We start from the raw sequence: 18,511 nt of genomic DNA on the forward strand, positions 1-18,511 counted from the left end.
GGTCAGTACTGAGGGAATGCCGCAGTGTTGAAGGGACAGTACTGAGGGAGTGCTGCACTGTCGGAGGGGCAGTACTGAAGGAGTGCTGCACTGTTGGAGGGGCAGTACTGAGGGAGTGCTGCACTGTCGGAGGACCAGTACTGAGGGAATGCTGCACTGTCAGAGGGTCAGTACTGAGGGTGTGCCGCACTGTCAGTGGGTCAGTACTGAGGGAGTGCTGCACTGTCAGTGGGTCAGTACTGAGGGAGCATTTCACTGTCGTGTCAGTACTGAGGGAGCACTGCACTGTTGGGGTCAGCTCTGAGGGGGTGCTGCACTGTCAGGGGGTCAGTACTGAGGTTGTGCTGCACTGGGAGCGTCACCACTGAGGGAGTGCCGCACTGTCGGGGGATCAGTATTGAGGGAGTTCAGCACTCCATCAGGGGGTCAGTACTGCCAGAGCTGTAATACTTAAAAATACTACCCTGCACATCTTTGGGTTGTGGGGGCGAAAAGCACGCAAATACGGGGAGAATGTGCAAACTCCAGACGGACAATGACCCAGAGCCGGGATAGAACCTGGGATCTTGGCGCCGTGAGGCAACAATGCTAGCCACTGCGCCACCGTGCTGCCCTCAGGGCTGTAATACTGAGGGAGCACTGCACTGTCAGGCTGTCAATACTGAGGGAGTGCCGCACCGTCATTGTGTCAGTACTGAAGGAGTGTTGCACTGTCGGAGGGTCAATACTGAGGGAGTGTTGCACTGTCAGAGGGTAAGTACTGAGGGAGTGCTGCACTGTCAGTGGGTCAGTACTGAGGGAGTGCTGCACTGTCAGTGGGTCAGTACTGAGGGAGCATTTCACTGTCGTGTCAGTACTGAGGGAGTGCTGCACTGTCAGAGGGTCAGTACTGAGGGAGTGCTGCAGTGTCAGGGTCAGTACTGAGGGAGTGTTGCACTGTCTGAGGGTCAGTACTGAGGGAGCATTGCACTGTTGGAGGGTCGTTACTGAGGGAGTGCTATACTGTCAAGGGGTCAGTATTGAGGGAGAGCTAAGCGCTGCAGCATAGTAGTGTCAGTACTGAGGGAGTGCTGCACTATTGGAGAGGCTGTCTTTCAGATGAGAGATTAAGCTGAAAACCCGCCTGCCCTATTGGGTGGATATTAGAGATCCCACAGCCATTATTTGAAGGGGCGCTGTGAGGGGGAGGAAGGAGAGGAATAGTTCTCTGCAGTGTCCCATGGCCAATATATTTCCCTCAACCAACATCTCCCCCTCAACCAACATCTCCTGCAACTGACGGATACCAGGAGCAATTCAAGAAACAGATGGTCTGAGGTCGTTCCCACATTGCTGTCTTTGGGATCTTGTGTGCTGTTTGTCATCAGCGTTTCCCATATTGCAAAGGTAACCTCACAGCCATCCTTGGCTGCGAGCTTCTTAGGGACGTTCTGTGGTGGGTGACGTTGCTGGGGAAATGGATGTCCATATTTTGGTATAAATGGAAGGGTTTTTCAGGACCCAAACTGACACTCCCAGAGTAAAGTCAGAGCTGTCGTCTTATCACAGACCACAAGGAACGACTGTTATGATGTGTGGCATCCGATATCCAATTTAAGTTATTCCACTGCCAACACCCAACCAGATGCCCCAGGGGCCATGTAATCTGCTGACAAACACTAAATCCATTCACTCGCAACCACCGGGAACCACAAGCCAATGCACCCTGTATTACCGTACAAGCACTCCCGCCTGATACATCCTGAGCCTGTTACACAGGAGCGCTTCCTACATTCGCGCTCGGGGAGGATGCACCTCCCACATTCCCGCCGGCTTTGGGGCACTTCCTACATTCCCGCCGGCGCGGCAGCACTTCCTACATTCCCACTGCCGCGGGAGCACTTCCCACATTCCCGCCGGCGCGGGAACGCTTCCCACATTCCCGCCGGCGCGGGAGCGCTTCCCACATTCCCCCCGCGTGGGAGCGCTTCCCACATTCCCCCCCGCGTGGGAGCGCTCCCCACATTCCCACCGCCCCACCCCTCTGTGCAGGAGCGCCTCCCGCATTCCCACTCCCGTGCGGGAGAAATAAGTAAGCACAACCCTGGCTGTCTGGTTCATTCGTCAAGGTGTTAAATTGTTGAACAAATTCAAAGTGATTTTTTGTTTTCTCTCTCACTTTCTTTCTCTCTCTGTCCTTCCCCGACTTTAGAGTGAAGAATTTATTGGTTTTGCGTCCGATGGTGAGACTCTGACCAGCCCATTACGATTAGCCCTCCGCTCACAGAAGAGTAAGTTTATTTTTTCTTTCTGATGGAGCCAGGCCTTCAAAACCTGGGTTCAGTTGCGTGTGTACATTTGTTGATTTAACTGCAATGTTTCAGAACTTCACATTTGCTGCTCTTGAGACTCCCACGTTGGCCTCGGCCTGGTGAATTTGATGCGTGGCCTCCTTGATTCTTGAGTCAGAGGGAAATGTCTTGAGGGCCAACGAAAGTGGCTTGACTGTATTGTCCAGGCCGACAATCCTCTGTGTCAGTACTGAGGGAGTGCTGCACTGTCAGATGGTTAATACTGAGAGAGTACTGCGCTGTCGGAGGGCCAGTACTGAGGGAGTGCTACACTGTCGGAGGGCCAGTACTGAGGGAGTGCTGCACTGTCAGAGGGTCAGTACTGAGGGAGTGCTGCACTGTTAGAGGGTCAATGATGAGGGAGTGCTGCACTATTGGAGGGTCAGTACTCAAGGTGCCCTGCACTGTCGAGGGTCAGTACTGAAAGTGCGCTGCACTGTTGGACGGTCAGTACTGTCAGAGGGTCAGTACTGAGCGATCCTGCACTGTTGAGGGTCAGTACTGAGGGAGTGCTGCACTTTCGGAGACCCTCAGAACAGAGGGAGAAATGCATTGCCAGATGGTCAGTACTGAGTGCTGCATTGTCACATGGTCAGTACTGAGGGAGCACTGCATTGTCACATGGTAAGTACTGAGGGAGCAGAAATCCGGTTGCGGCTATGCGGAGCTAAGTCGCATGTTCGGCCGCTCCCGCTAGCATAGGACTTATGGGCTCTTTTAAGGGCCCCAAACGACGCTGATTAGACGATTCCCGGTGTGTAAAGGGGTCTGGAGCAATACCCCCCGGGATATATGGTGCAGACCCGGAGTGGGGCGAGGAAAAAAGCGGCAGCAGTTCCCCTGGAAATGGGGGGGAAGGTGGACAAAATGGCGGCCGGTGGAGCCCCCGAGGAGTGGAGGCAGTGGGCGGAGGAGCAGCAGGCGGCCCTTCTGCGCTACTTTACAGAGCTGAAAGTGAGTTGCTGGACTCTCTGAAGGTTATGACAAGTAAGCTGCTGCAGACCCAGACAACCCAGGGTGCAGCGATCCTTGAGTTGCAGCAGCAGGCCTCTGAGCGCGAGGATGAGGTCTCGGCCCTCGTGGGGAAGGTGGAGATGCACGAGGCGCTCCACAAAAAGTGGCAGGATCGCTTTGAGGAGATAGAGTTTCGGTCAAGGAGGAAGAACTTGCGGATCCTGGGCCTCGCGGAGGGGCTGGAGGGGTCGGACCTGCCGGCTTATGTGGCCGTGATGCTGAAATCGCTGGTGGGGGCAGGATCTTTCCATCTGCCCCTGGAGCTGGAGGGGGCCCACAGAGTACTTGCCAGGCGGCCTAAGGCGAATGAACCCCCGCGGGCCGTGCTGGTGCGGTTCCATCAGTTCAGTCACCGGGAGTGTGTGCTGCGATGGGCCAAGAAGGTGAGGAGCAGCAAGTGGGAGAATTCGGTAGTGCGTATCTACCAGGACTGGAGTGCGGAGGTCACCAAGCGGAGAGCCGGGTTTAACCGGACAGCAGGCAGGTGAAATTCGGCATGCTGCCGCCTTCGCGCTTGTGGGTCACCTACAAGGACCGGCATCACTATTTTGAGTCCCCGGAAGAAGCGTGGGCCTTTGAGCAGGCTGAAAAGTTGGACTCGAACTAGGGATTGGGGACTGTGGGGTGTTTTTTTGTATCACTGTTTATGCTGTTGCTGGCTATTCTGTTTGGTTTTTTTTCTCACTTTCGGATGATGTTGGTTATGGTTCTGTGTTTTAAGGGGGGCGTTGGGGTCTGTGGTTGTTCTGTTTTTGTTTGTACGGGGGTGGTGGATGGGTTGGGGGTGGGGTGGGGCAGTGGGAAAGCGCGGGCTTTCCTCTGGTTTCCCACGCTGCGGGACGAGGGGGGTGGAGCTGGAGGCAAGGGGCGTGGATATCAGTTCCGTTTTCCCACGCTGGAGCAGTGCCAAGGAGCTGCTGCAGGGGGGGAGGGGTGACCCCATGTCGGGATGGGTCGGAGTTAGGGCGGGAGCTGCCGGGGCCAGCAGAAGTCAGCTGGCTAGGAGGGGTCCTAGCCTGGAGGGGGAGGGCGGAAATACCGGGTTGCTGCTGGATTGGCCAGGGAGGAGCTGGTGCGGGTCGGGGTGAGGTTTTATCGCCGTGGGAAACGGGCCGAGTGGGGGGTGCTGACCAGGGGCGAGCAGTCAGTGGGCTATGGCTAGTTGAGGGGGGCGGGGTGCCCCCTGATCACGGCTGAATGTACAGGGGTTGAATGGGTCGGTGAAGCGGGCCCGGGTGTTTTCGCATCTGAAGGCGGACGTGGCCATGCTTCAGGAGACTCACCTGAAGGTGGCGGACCAGGTTCGTCTGAGGAAGGGGTGGGTGAGGCAAGTTTTTCATTCAGGGCTCGACGCGAAGAACCGGGGGGTTGCGATCGTGGTGGGGAAGGGGGTGGCATTTGAGGCGTCTGAGGTGGTGGCCGATAGTGGCGGCAGATATGTGATGGTGAGCGGTAAGCTGCAGGGGGAAGAGGGTGGTGTTGGTAAATGTGTATGCCCCAAATTGGGATGATGCTGGTTTCATGAGGCATATGTTGGGCCGCATTCCTGACCTGGAGGCGGGCGGCCTGATCATGGGTGGGGGGACTTCAATACGGTGCTGGATCTCCCACTGGATCGTTCTAGTTCTAGGACAGGCAGGAGGCCGGCGGCGGCCAAGGTGTTGAGGGGGTTTATGGACCAGATGGGAGGGGTGGATCCCTGGAGGTTTGGGTGGCCGAGGGCTCGGGAGTACTCTTTTTTTCTCCCACGTGCACAGGGTTTATTCCCGCATTGATTTTTTTGTCCTGAGTAGGGGGCTGGTCCCGAGGGTGGGGGATGCCGAATATTCGGCTATAGCAATTTCGGACCATGCTCCGCATTGGGTGGATCTGGAGATGGGGGAGGTGCGGGACCAGCGCCCGCTTTGGCGTCTAGACGTGGGGCTGTTGGCTGATGAGGAGGTGTGTAGGAGGGTCCGGGGATGTATTGAGAGGTACCTCGAGGCCAATGATACTGGGGAGGTCCGGGTGGGGATGGTGTGGGAGGCTCTGAAGGCAGTGATTAGGGGGGAGCTGATCTCCATCCGAGCCCATAGGGAGAGGGGGGAGAGGAGGGAGAGGGAGATACTGGTGGGGGAGATGCTGAGTGTAGATAGGAGGTATGCGGAGGCCCCGGAGGAGGGACTGTTGGGGGAGCGGCGTCGCCTGCAGGCCAAGTTTGATTTATTGACCATCAGAAAGGCGGAGACACAGTGGAGGAAGGCGCAGGGAGCGGTCTATGAATATGGAGAGAAGGCGAGCAGGATGCTGGCGCATCAGCTTCGCAAGCGGGACGCGGCTAGGGAGATTGGTGGAGTGAAGGATAGGGGTGGGAATGTGGTGCGGCAGGGGGAAGAGGTCAATGGTGTCTTTAGGGACTTCTACAGGGAACTGTCCGGTCGGAGCCGCCGGTGGTGGGGGGGGAATGGAGAGCTTTTTGAACAGGCTGCGATTTCCAAGGGTGCAGGAGGAGCAGGTGGAGGGACTGGGGGCGCCGATCGAGTTGGAGGAGCTGGTCAGAGGGATTGGCCACATGCAGTCGGGGAAGGCGCCGGGACCGGATGGGTTCCCGGTTGAATTTTATAAAATATACGCGGACCTGTTGGGCCTCCTGTTGGTTCGGACCTTTAACGAGGCATGGGAGGGGGGAGTTTTGCCCCAGACTATGTCACGGGCGCTGATTTCCTTAATCCTGAAGCGTGATAAGGACCCCTTGCAGTGCGGATCATACAGGCCAATTTCACTGCTGAATGTGGATGCCAAGTTGCTGGCGAAGATCTTGGACACTAGAATAGAGGACTGTGTGCCGGGGGTGATACATGAAGATCAGACGGATTTTGTGAAGGGGAGGCAGCTGAACACTAACGTGCAAAGGCTGCTAAATGTGATAATGATGCATGCGGCAGAAGGAGAGGCGGAGATTGTGGTGGCATTGGATGCGGAGACGGCCTTCGATTGGGTTGAGTGGGGGTACTTGTGTGAGGTGTTAGAGAGGTTCGGGGAGAGGTTTATTAAATGGGTGAGATTGCTGTACGAGGCCCCGATGGCGAATGTAGCGACAAATGGGAGGAGGTCCGAGTACTTCAGGCTCTACCGTGGGATGAGGCAGGGGTGCCCCTGTCCCTCTTGCTTTTTGCGTTGGCAATTGAGCCTCTGGCCATGGCGCTCAGGGAGTCGGGGAGGTGGAGGGGTCTGGTGCGGGGTAGGGAGGAGCACCGAGTGTCGCTTTATGCAGATGACTTGCTGCTGTATGTAGCAGACCCGGTGGGGGGAATGCCGGAGGTGATGGAGATTCTTGCTGAATTTGGGAGTTTCTCAGGCTATAAGTTGAACCTGGGCAAGAGTGAGCTGTTTGTTGTACACCCGGGAGATCAGGAGGAGGGGATTGGTAGGCTCTCGCTAAAAAGGGCAGTGAGGAGTTTTAGGTACCTGGGGGTTCAGGTTGCTAGGAGTTGGGGGACTCTGCACAAGCTTAATTTTACTAGGTTGGTGGAGCAGATGGAGGAGGAATTTAAAAGGTGGGTCTTGCTGCCACTGTCGTTGGCGGGTAGAATACAGTCCGTTAAAATGACGGTGCTCCCGAGGTTTTTGTTTTTGTTTCAGTGCCTCCCCATTTTCATTCCGAGGGCCTTTTTTGGGAGGGTGAACAGCAGCATCATGGGATTTGTTTGGGCGCACGGGACTCCGAGGGTGAGGGGGGTCTTTTTGGAGCGGGGCAGGGATAGAGGGGGGCTGGCGCTGCCCAACCTCTCTGGGTACTAATGGGCGGCTAATGTCTCGATGGTACGCAAGTGGGTAATGGATGGGGAGGGGGCAGCATGGAAACGGATGGAGATGGCGTCCTGTGGAGGCACGAGTCTGAAGGCACTGGTAACGGCGCCGTTGCCTCTCCCTCCAACGAGGTGCACTACGAGCCCGGTGGTGACGGCTACCCTCAAGATTTGGGGGCAGTGGAGGTGACACAGGGGGAAGTTGGGGGCTCGGTGGAGGCTCCGCTGCGGGGGAACCACCGGTTTATCCCAGGGAACATTGATGGCGGGTTCTGGGGTGGCACAGGGCGGGCATTAGGAAGTTGGGAGACCTGTTCATTGACGGGAGGTTTGCGAGCCTGGGTGAGCTGGAGGAGAAGTTTGAGCTCCCCCCGGGGAATATGTTCAGGTACCTTCAGGTCATGGCGTTTGCTAGGCGGCAGGTGGAGGGGTTCCCTTCGCTGCCCCCGCGGGGGGTAAGGGATAGGGTGCTCTCGGGGGTGTGGGTCGGGGATGGGAAGGTGTCTGACATCTACCAGGTGATGCAGGAGGTGGAGGAGGCGTCGGTAGAGGAGCTGAAGGCTAAGTGGGAAGTGGAGCTGGGGGAGCAGATTGAGGAGGGGACATGGGCGGACGCCCTGGAGAGGGTGAACTCCTCCTCTTCATGTGCGAGTCTTAGCCTCATCCAGTTCAAGGTACTGCACAGGGCTCACATGTCCGGGACGAGGATGAGCAGGTTTTTTGTGGGTGAGGACAGGTGCATTAGGTGTTCGGGGAGCCCAGCGAACCATGCCCATATGTTTTGGGCATGCCCGGCACTGGGGGAATTCTGGAAGGGGGTAGCAAGGACGGTGTCGAGGGTGGTAGGATCCAGGGTCAAACCAGGCTGGGGACTCGCGATATTTGGGGTTGGGGTGGAGCCTGGAGTGCAGGAGGCGAAAGAGGCCGGTGTTTTGGCCTTTGCGTCCCTAGTAGCCCGGCGGAGGATCTTGTTGCAATGGAAAGATGTGAGATCCCCAAGCGTGGAGACCTGGATCAATGACATGGCGGGATTCATTAAGCTGGAGAAGGTCAAATTCGCCCTGAGGGGGTCGGTACAAGGGTTCTTTAGGCAGTGGCAGCCTTTCCTCGACTTTCTGGCTCAAAGATAGGGAACTAGGCCAGCGGCAGCAGCATCCCGGGGGGGAGGGGGGAAAAAGGGGGTGGGGGGTTTTCAGGGGGGCATTGTTTATGTTAATTTAATTTATTGTTAATTTATTTTGTTGTATATTGGGTTGGGGGGGTGGGGGGGTTCGTTATATGCATTGTTATGGGTGCAGGGGGGGGTGTTTATTATTGTTATTGTTATTTTGTTATACATTTTTCAAAAATCTCAATAAAAATTATTTTTTAAAAAAAGTACTGAGGAAGCACTGCACTGTCAGAGGTTCAGTACTGAGGGAGTGCTGCACTGTCAGATGGCCAGTACTGAGGGACAGCTGCACTGTCAGAGGTTCAGTACTGAGGGAGCGCTGCACTGTCAGATGGCCAGTACTGAGGGACAGCTGCACTGTCAGATGGTGAGTACCGAGGGAGTGCTGCATTGTCGGAGGGTCAGTACTGAGGGAGTGCTGCATTGTCGGAGGGTCAGTACTGAGGGAGTGCTGCACTGTCGGAGGGTCAGTACTGAGGGAGTGCTGCACTGTCAGATGGTGAGTACTGAGGGAGTGCTGCACTGTCAGATGGTGAGTACCGAGGGAGTGCTGCATTGTCAGATGGTCAGTACTGAAGGAGCACTGACTTTCGGTGGCGGCCATGGAGTGAGTGGTCGCACATTTGGTGGCTCCCACTGGAGGTGGATTTTTTTTGGTCATTTCCCGACCCAAGTATTGTGCATTTTGAGGGCAAAGATGTATGAGTGCCGAGGGAAGGAAATACTCCTCTGATGAGGTGGATGTATGGATCAGCAGATGAGAAGTGCCATGAGGAAGAGAGTGCTGTTGGAGGATGAAGGTTTTCGTGTTGTGGCACATGTAAAGATGGCGGAGGGCAAGCGGGCAGCGCTGTCCTCCCAGTGGTCGACGGCAGCTGGTGTAATTCCAAAATGGCAAATTGCAGCAGCATAGGAAAAGGGTCTTTGGGTATTTGGCCAAGGAGGTGGAGCCTCCCAAGAGGGTGTAGCAGAGGCAGGATGCTCAGGGCCTGACGATCCAGAAGTTGTAGGAGTCGGTGGTGGAGCATGAGAATCAGCTGACCTCGCTGGAGGCGGAAACGACATGGGTGATCAGCAACCAGAAAAGACTGCGAAAGAAATTGGAGGACCTGGAGAACCGCTCCAGGAGGCAAAACCTGCGGATTGTGGGGATGCCTGAAGGCATCAAAGGTGCCGAGGCCGCCAAGCTTGTGGCAAGCATGCTGGAGAAACTGATAGTGGAGAGGGCCTTTGACCGGCCCCTCGATTGCATCGGGCACACAGGACACCGAGGAGGAGGCTGCAGGTGGGGGCACTGTTAAGGGCAATGATGATCAGGCTGCTGGATAAAGAAAAGATCCTGAGGTGGGCGAGGCAGACCAAGGAATGCACCTGAGTGGGGAGTTGGCTGAGGATTTACCAGGACCTGGGTGCAGAACTGGCCAAGCGGAGGGCAGGGTATAATCGGATAAAGGCCGCCCTCTAAAAGAAGGAGGTGACGTTTGGGGTTTTGCACCTTGCCTGCTTGTGGGTGATGCATCAAAAGCAGGAATTTTATTTTGACTCACCAGAGGAGGCGATGGACTGGGAGGAGTGTGAGGGCATTGAGCTTTGGAGAGGAGTTTTGTGTAAATTGTGGGGCATATTGGGTGGATGAATTGGGGCTGGTTACGACAGGGGAAGCGTTGATGATGAGTGTGCCTTTTGTTTCTCTTTGGTGGTTGGGAGGAATGAAGGGAGGGTGAGGGAAAGTCAAAGGCCTTGAGCGGGGGCATACTAGTTAATGGGAGTGAAGTGGGGGGTTGCCAGGAGGAAGGTGTGGGGGTAGGGTGGAATGGGTTGGTTCCTTATTTGGTTGTTGTGGGGGGGGGGGGGGGGGTAGCTGACATCGATGTGGTTGGTGTGGCGCAGCTGGGAAGGGAGAGGTGGCAGCGGATATCTGGGGGTGGGTCAGGAGGCCACGTGGTGCAGGCCGGGGGCTAGCTTTAAAAGTGGTATGGCTGATCGGCAGGGGAGGGGGGATGAGGACACCCCAGTGACCAAGCTGGTCACGTGGAACGTGTGAGGGATGAATGGGCTGGTTAAGCTGTCGCATGTTTTTGCGCACTTGAAGAGCTTGAAGGCGGACATTGTAGGAGACGCACTGAAGTTGGGGAATTAAATGAGGCTGAGGAAGGGTGGGTGGGGCAGGTGTTCCACTCATGGTTAGGCATGAAGGCGAGGGGGGTGGTGGTGTTGGTTAATAAGAGAATAGGTTTGTGGAGCATTGTGGCTGATCGGGTGGAGCGGGGGGGAGGTAGACATGTGATGGTCGGTGGGAAGTTGGGATATTGGTCATCCTGGTGAATGTTTATGCCCCGAATTGGGACTACGTGGACTTTAAGGTGGATGTTAGACTTGGACACGCATAGACAGATTATGGGCTTGATTTCAACACAGTCTTCGTTCTGAGTTTGGGCCGCTCGAGTCTTAAGTCATTGAGGGTGTCGGCAGTGGCGGGAGAGTTGCGGGGGTCATGGAGCACGTTGGGGTGGGGGGCAGGTGGCGGACCCATGGAGGTTTGGGTGGCCGAGGGCAAAGGAGTTTTCGTACTTTTTGCATTTGCACCGGGCGTACTTCCGGATTGATTTTGAGATGGACATGGCACTGCTGCTGGATGCCTTATCCACTCCAGGTTAAAGAGGTGTTACCCCCATCTCTGGATCTGTAAAGACTTAATTACCTGCAAATGCCCGCATTCAAAGCATTGTCTTGCATCTTTGACTTTGTCTATATATGTTTCTGGGACATACCTCTTCATTCACCGGAGGAAGGAGCAGTGCTCCGAAAGCTAGTGTTTGAAACAGATCTGTTGGACTTTAACCTGGTGTTGTAAGACTTCTTACTGTGCTCACCCCAGTCCAACGCTGGCATCACCACATCACTGTATAGTACTGCAGGGAACAGGTCTGTCACTGTATAACACGGGTACAATACTGCGGGGGACAGGTCTGTCACTATATAACACTGGGGTATAGCACTGGTGGGGCAGGTCTGTTACTGTCTAACACTGGGGTACAGTACTGCGGGGGACAGGTCTGTCACTATATAACACTGGGGTACAGCACTGGTGGGGCAGGTCTGTTACTGTATAACACTGGGGTACAGTACTGGTGGGGCAGGTCTGTCACTCTGTAACACTGGGGTACAGCACTGATGGGGCAGGTCTGTTACTGTATAACACTGGGGTACAGTACTGGTGGGGCAGGCCTGTCACTGTATAACTCTGGGTTTTCAGGTCTGTCTTTGAGTGAGAGCGAGGGGTTCATTTGAGATATTGAACTTTGACCATTTTCAGCAGGCAACCTGCTAACGCTTGCATTGCTATGTCTGATCTGAGTCTGCTCAATTTGCTTCATTTCCTGTTCTGTCACATTTTAAATCTCACGATGATGCAAGTCTAATTTTAGCATGCACTGGACTGGGAGGAAGTGAGCTACAGATTAACAAATGGGAAGGTGAAAAACAATTTAGATAGCTGACAAACAATTGGGAGTGTCAGCAGGAGGGAATACCACAGTGATATTCGAATGCGTGTCCTCAATGTAACCTGCAGCTGTGTGTATACTGAAGGCACAGAGGCGACCAGCCGCTTAGGCGCAGCCAGCAATCCTGCTCTGCTCCTTGAATGTTGCCGGTGCTCTTGGGACCAGATGAAATCAATCAGGGTTCCTGCTCCTGATCACTGTCCATTGATCCCAGGGAGTGAGGGAGGGAATTCCAATTTTAACAATTAGACATATAAAACACTTAATATTTACAGAATGAGACGGTACTTATGTGTAATTTACATGTTCCCCTTTCGTCGGCCTCCCCCTCCCCCCTTCCGCCATGGGTGTTGTAGTCTTTCTTTCATTTTATAATTGTTGCAGGGGGCTCTCTGCCCCCTCCCTCTATTCCCATGTCCCCTCCTGGTATTTCCCTGGGTTCCTTCCTTGCTATCCCTCCCCTTGTTCCTATCTGTTCTGTGTGATCTTGTCTGCCCTCATTGGTCCCCCTCCCTTCATATTTGCTATTGGTTCGAACAGGTCTTAGAACAGCCAGATGAATGGCCCCCATGCTTTGTGGAAGTTTGATCTTCTCCAGGTGGGGAAATTCTGACAGGTCTGCCAGCCATTCTGCAGCTGTGGGAGGTGCTGTTGATCGCCAGCCGAGCAGGATTCTCCGGTGTGCAATTTAGGAAGCAAAAGCAGGCGGCATCAGCCTCTTCCCCATATGTAGTTCTGGCTGGTCCGACACCCCGAAGAATGCCACTCTCGGGCATGGCTCCACCCTCACCGCCCAACCTTGGACATCGCCTCAAAGAAGGCTGTCCAGAACCCGACAAGTCTGGGGAAGGCTAAGAACACGTGGGTGTGGTTGGTCGGGCCTCCCTGGCACCGTTCACACTTGCCCTTCACCTTAGGAGAGAACCTGTTCATTCGGGTTCTGATTAGGTGCTCTCTGTGCACCACTTTAAACTGCATGAGGCTTAGCCTTTGTAGCCCGAGAAGTCGCCAAACTTCCAGGAGCTTCATGATCATCATCAAGCCATTCTGCGGGTCCAAGATATAGAGGAGCAGATCATCCGCATAGAGTGAGACTCTGTCTCTCTGCCTGCTCTTCGGATTCCCCTCCAGCCTCTTGCGCATCACCAAACGATCGCCAGGGGTTCAATTGCCAGGGCGAACAGGAGCGGGGATAGTGGGCATCCCTGCCTTGTGCCTCTGTGCAGCTGGAAATATTCAGAGCTGGTGGTGTTGGTCCAAACACTTGCCTTCGGGGCGTTGTACAAGAGTTTCACCCACAAGGTGAACACCGTCCTGAGCCCAAACTGCTCCAGTACCTCTATGAGTTACTTCCATTCGGCTCTGTCAGAGGCTTTTTCTGCATCCAGGGAAATGATCATCTCTGATGTTCTCTTTCCGGGGGGTTGGGGGGGGGGGGATCTGTCTATCCTTGATAAAACCCGTTTGGTCCTCTGCAGCCACCTCTGGTATGCAGTTCTCCAGTCTCTTGGCCAGGACTTTTGCGAGTATTTTCACATCTATGCTGAGCAGCAAAATGGGTCTGTATGATCCGCATTCCGCCAGGTCTTTGTCTTTTTTGGGTATCAGCGATATCATGGCATGTGTTAGTGTCGGAGTCCGAGAGCCCCTCGCTAGCGAGTCTGCAAACATCTCCCCTGGGTGAAGGGCCAGAGCTGGTGCGAATTTTTTGATAGAAACCATTGGGTCCCGGCTCCTTCCCCACCTGCATGGAGCTGATATTCTCCTTGACCTGCCCAGTCCTATTGGTGCTTCCAACTCCCTCCTTCACGACTGGCATGTTCAGTCCATCGAGGAACTGTTTTATACCTGAGTCCCCGTCGGGGGCTCAGAGGTGTACAGTCCCCAGTAGAAGGCCTCAAACGCTTTGTTGACCTTTTTTGGTTTGGCTACCAGTCCGCCTCTGCTATCATTTACCGTGGCTATTTCCCTCGTGTTTGCCTGCTTTCTCAGCTGGTGAGTGAACAGGCGGCCAGCCTTCTCTCCATGCTCATGAAAGGTCCCCCGTGCCTGACGGAGTTGGTACACTGCCTTCCTGGTGGAGAGCAGCTTAAAGTTCATTTTCTGCTTTTTCCTCTCCGCTAGAAACTCTACGGTCGGGGCCTCGGAGCATTTTCTGTCGACAATCAGGATGGAGTCGATCAGTTGCTGTCTGACCTCCCTCTACCCTGTCCCTAGGAGCTTTGTAAGCTAAAATCTCTCTCCTAATCCACAGCCTGCAGTGCCTCCCAGGACATGGAAGATGAGACTTCCCCATTCTGGTTGTTAGTGATGTACTCACCTATGGCCTGTGATGTTTTCTGGCAGAAGATCTTGTCGGCCAACAGGTCCGTATCCAACCTCCAAGCGGGGCATTGGGCACTGCCCATCTCCAACCTCACATCCATGTAACATGGAGCGTGGTCGGAGATGACTATTGTGGAGTATTCCACTCGACTATTTCTGGAAACACCGATTTACCCACTGCAAAGAAGTCGATGTGGGTGTATCCCTTGTGTACTAGAGTCATAGATGTCTACAGCATGGAAACAGGCCCTTCGGCCCAGCTTGTCCATGCCGCCCAGTTTTTATCATTAAGCTAATCCCACTTGCCCGCATTTGGCCCATATCCCTCTATATCCACCCTGCTCATGTAACTGTCTAACTGCTTTTAGACAAATCGTATCCACCTCTACACTGCCTCTGGCAGCCCATTCCAGATGCTCACCACCCTCTGTGTGAAGAAATTCCCCCTCTGGTCTCTTTTGTATCTCTCCCCTCTCACCTTAAACCTATCCCTTCTAGTTCTACACTCCTCTACCTTTGGGAAAAGATGAAATGGAAATTGCTTCTTGTCACAAGTTAGCTTCAAATGAAGTTACTGTGAAAAGCCCCATGTCGCCACATTCCGGCGCCTGTTCGGGGAGGCTGGTACGGGAATTGAACTGTGCTGCTGGCCTGCCTTGGTCTGCTTTCAAAGTCAGCTCTTTAGTCCTGTGCTAAACCAGCCCCAGGCTGGTTGATGTTGACTATCTACCTTATCTATGCTCCTCACTATTTTATTATAGAATTATAGAATTTACAGTGCAGAAGGAGGCCATTCGGCCCATCGAGTCTGCACCGGCTCTTGGAAAGAGCACCCTACCCAAGGTCAACACCTCGACCCTATCCCCATAACCCAGTAACCCCACCCAACACCAAGGGCAATTTTGGACACTAAGGGCAATTTTTATCATGGCCAATCCACCTAACCTGCACATCTTTGGACTGTGGGAGGAAACCGGAGCACCCGGAGGAAACCCACGCACACACGGGGAGGATGTGCAGACTCCGCGCAGACAGTGACCCAAGCCGGAATCGAACCTGGGACCCTGGAGCTGTGAAGCGATTGTGCTATCCACAATGCTACCGTGCTGCCCTTTATAGACCTCAATTAGTTCACCCTTAAGACTCCTACACTCCAGAGAAAAAAGTCCCAGCCGATCCAGCCTCTCATAACTCAGACCATCAAATCCTCGTGGCATCCTCATAAATCTGGTGAGAAGAACGATAATTCCTTCTCACTAGGGTGTAGGACCCGCCATGGGTCCATTGTCCCATCTGCTGCATGAACATTCCCAATTCCCAAGCCATGCCTGTCTTTTCCCCCGTTTTGGGGTTTGATTGGTTGGTCAGTGGGTCCTGTTGGTCAGTTGGTGTGTGTCGATGTCGGGTTTTCCGCCATGGTCTTCTTTATAAAGTCCATGTCGTCCCAGTTGGGAGCGTACATCTTTACGAGAACTACCGGTGCCTCGTCCAGGGTATTGCTGACCATGAAGTACCGTCCCCCTGGGTCCATAACCATTTTTGTCGCCGTAAACATTGTCCTCTTACTAATCAGGACTGCTACCCCCTGGCCCTTGTCCCGTAACAGGAGTGATACGTTTGTCCCACCAAGCCCTTCCTTACCTGCAGTCGGTCCGTCTCCCTCAGGTGCATCTCTTTTTAAAATAAATTTAGACTACCCAATTCATTTTTCAATTAAGGGGCAGTTTAGCGTCACCCAATCCTCCTACCCTGCACATCTCTGGGTTGTGGGGGGCGAATCCCCCCCCCCCCCCCCCCCCCCCTCCTTGTCCTTATACTTCCTGCACTAGCTTTACCCGCTAGTGTGGTGGCCCTTCCCGGGACTGATGTTTCTCCCTTTCCGTGCCTGCTACATTGCTATTCCCTCTGTCTCCTCTTCACCCTCTCCTGCACTCCGCCGCCCTCGCCATTTGCTGTGGGTTAACATTTCTGTTCAGAGTGAGGCAGTACTGTCCCGTGTGAACATGGTATAAGTCCCCTTTATCTTCCTCTGTTTCACCTTCCACGCCGCCTTGCCTGCCCCTTGTACAGGCTGTTTATCCGCACAAACTCGTCCATCTCTGCCGGGATATTGAAATTGTGTTCCTGATTTTAAAACGTGACCCAGTGCCTGGCTGGGAACAGCATTCCAAACTTCACTCCACGCTTGTACAGGGGCGATTTCTCCTGGTTGAATTCGGTCCTGTGCTCTGCCAGGCCTTCCCCAATGTCCTGGTAGACCCGGTTTCTATGTCCTTGCCATATGCATGCCTTTGTCTGCTTTGCCCACTGCAGGATCTTCTCCTGGTCCTGATACCGATGTAATTTGGCAATTATTGCCCTTGGCTGTTCCCCCACTTTGGGCTTCAGTTGGAGCGATCTGTGTGTCGATCTCCGGTGGTTTGGAGAAGCTGTCCCTCCTGACCAGGTTGCCCAGTATCTGGGCCACTTAGTCTGTCGGGTCCCTGCCTTCAATCTCCCTGACGTGCCCATGATCCGTATATTTTGGCACCGGGACCGGTTCTCCTGGCCCTCGACCTTCCCCTAAAGCCTAAAGGGAAGCCACTCACACTGGATTGCCACCAACCGTGTAATTTCGGCCTCCAGACAACAATCCTGTTGCTCTGGTCTGTCGGCGCCTTCTCAAGCTCCTAGATCGTCTTCCCTTGTACTTCCAGCTTCTTCCCCAATCTGTCACTGCCACCTTCACTGCCACTTGAATCTCCACCTTTATTGCCTCCCTTGTCGCCAAAGGTTCCTTGGTCAGGAACGTCTTCCATCCATCCATTTGGGCAGCACGGTAGCATTGTGGATAGCACAATCGTTTCACAGCTCCAGGGTCCCAGGTTCGATTCCGGCTTGGGTCACTGTCTGTGCGGAGTCTGCACATCCTCCCCGTGTGTGCGTGGGTTTCCTCCGGGTGCTCCGGTTTCCTCCCACAGTCCAAAGATGTGCAGGTTAGGTGGATTGGCCATGATAAATTGCCCTTAGTGTCCAAAATTGCCCTTAGTGTTGGGTGGGGTTACTGGGTTATGGGGATAGGCTGGAGGTGTTAACCTTGGGTAGGGTGCTCTTTCCAGGAGCCGGTGCAGACTCGATGGGCCGAATGGCCTCCTTCTGCACTGTAAATTCTCTGTAAATCTCCAGGCAATAAGTCAGACTTTTCAGGCAAAATTTGACTAAAAGTGCCTGTTTGGTTGTATCCTAGAGGGGAGCCACCTGATCTGCGACTGCTGAGCACACTACCGCCACCGGAAGTTGTCAAGATGTAGGCAACTTGACGTGTGTCAGCACAATGAGGCAGGATTGATTTGAAACTGGCTGTGATGGCTCCTGTGGTTGAATGTCTGCCCAGCACTTGCCGTGTAACATTGCGCTTTTGTTTTAGGGAGAGGTGAAATTTTGTTGTTCCGCCCTGTTCATCTCTGTTTGGTGATAGAACAGGAAGTCCTGCAAATCTGCTTTCCCTTGTATATCAGAGGGCAACCAGGCACATCATAGGCTGTTTATAGTCTGAAAACATTGAACATTTCACTAGATGATCTGGCTTTTCGCATATAAATCAGCACGATAGCACAGTGGTTAGCACAATTGCTTCACAGCTCCAGGGTCCCAGGTTCAATTCCCGGCTTGGGTCACTGTCTGTGTAGAGTCTGCACGTTCTCCCCGTGTGTGCGTGGGTTGTGAGGGAGTGCCGCACTGTCGGAGGGTCAGTACTGAGGGAGTGTCGCACTGTCGGAGGGTCAGTACTGAGGGAGTGTCGCACTGTCGGAGGGTTAGTATTGAGGGAGCACCACACTGTCGCAGGGTCCGTACTGAGGGAGTGCCTCAAGGTTGGAGGGTCAGTACTGAGGGAGTGTCGTACTGTCGGAGGGTCAGTACTGAGGGAGCACCAGACTGTCGCAGGGTCCGTACTGAGGGAGTGCCACACTGTCGCAGGGTCTGTACTGAGGGAGTGTCGCACTGTCGGAGGGTTAGTATTGAGGGAGCACCACACTGTCGCAGGGTCCGTACTGAGGGAGTGCCTCAAGGTTGGAGGGTCAGTACTGATGGAGTGTCGTACTGTCGGAGGGTCCGTACTGAGGGAGTGCCACACTGTCGCAGGGTCCGTACTGAGGGAGTGCCACACTGTTGCAGGGTCCATACTGAGGGAGTGCCACACTGTCGCAGGGTCCGTACTGAGGGAGTGCCTCACGGTTGGAGAGTCAGTACTGAGGGAGCACCACACTGTCGCAGGGTCCGTACTGCACTAAACTTATGCACCTTCTCTCTCACTCTCTCGATTTCTGTCTCTCTCCCCTTCCCTCTCTCTCTCTGTCTCTCTCTGTATCTGTCTCTCTTTCTCACTGTCTCTCTCTC

Source organism: Scyliorhinus canicula, chromosome 12 (genome assembly GCF_902713615.1).
Source record: "Scyliorhinus canicula chromosome 12, sScyCan1.1, whole genome shotgun sequence".
Taxonomy (NCBI): Eukaryota; Metazoa; Chordata; class Chondrichthyes; order Carcharhiniformes; family Scyliorhinidae; genus Scyliorhinus; species Scyliorhinus canicula.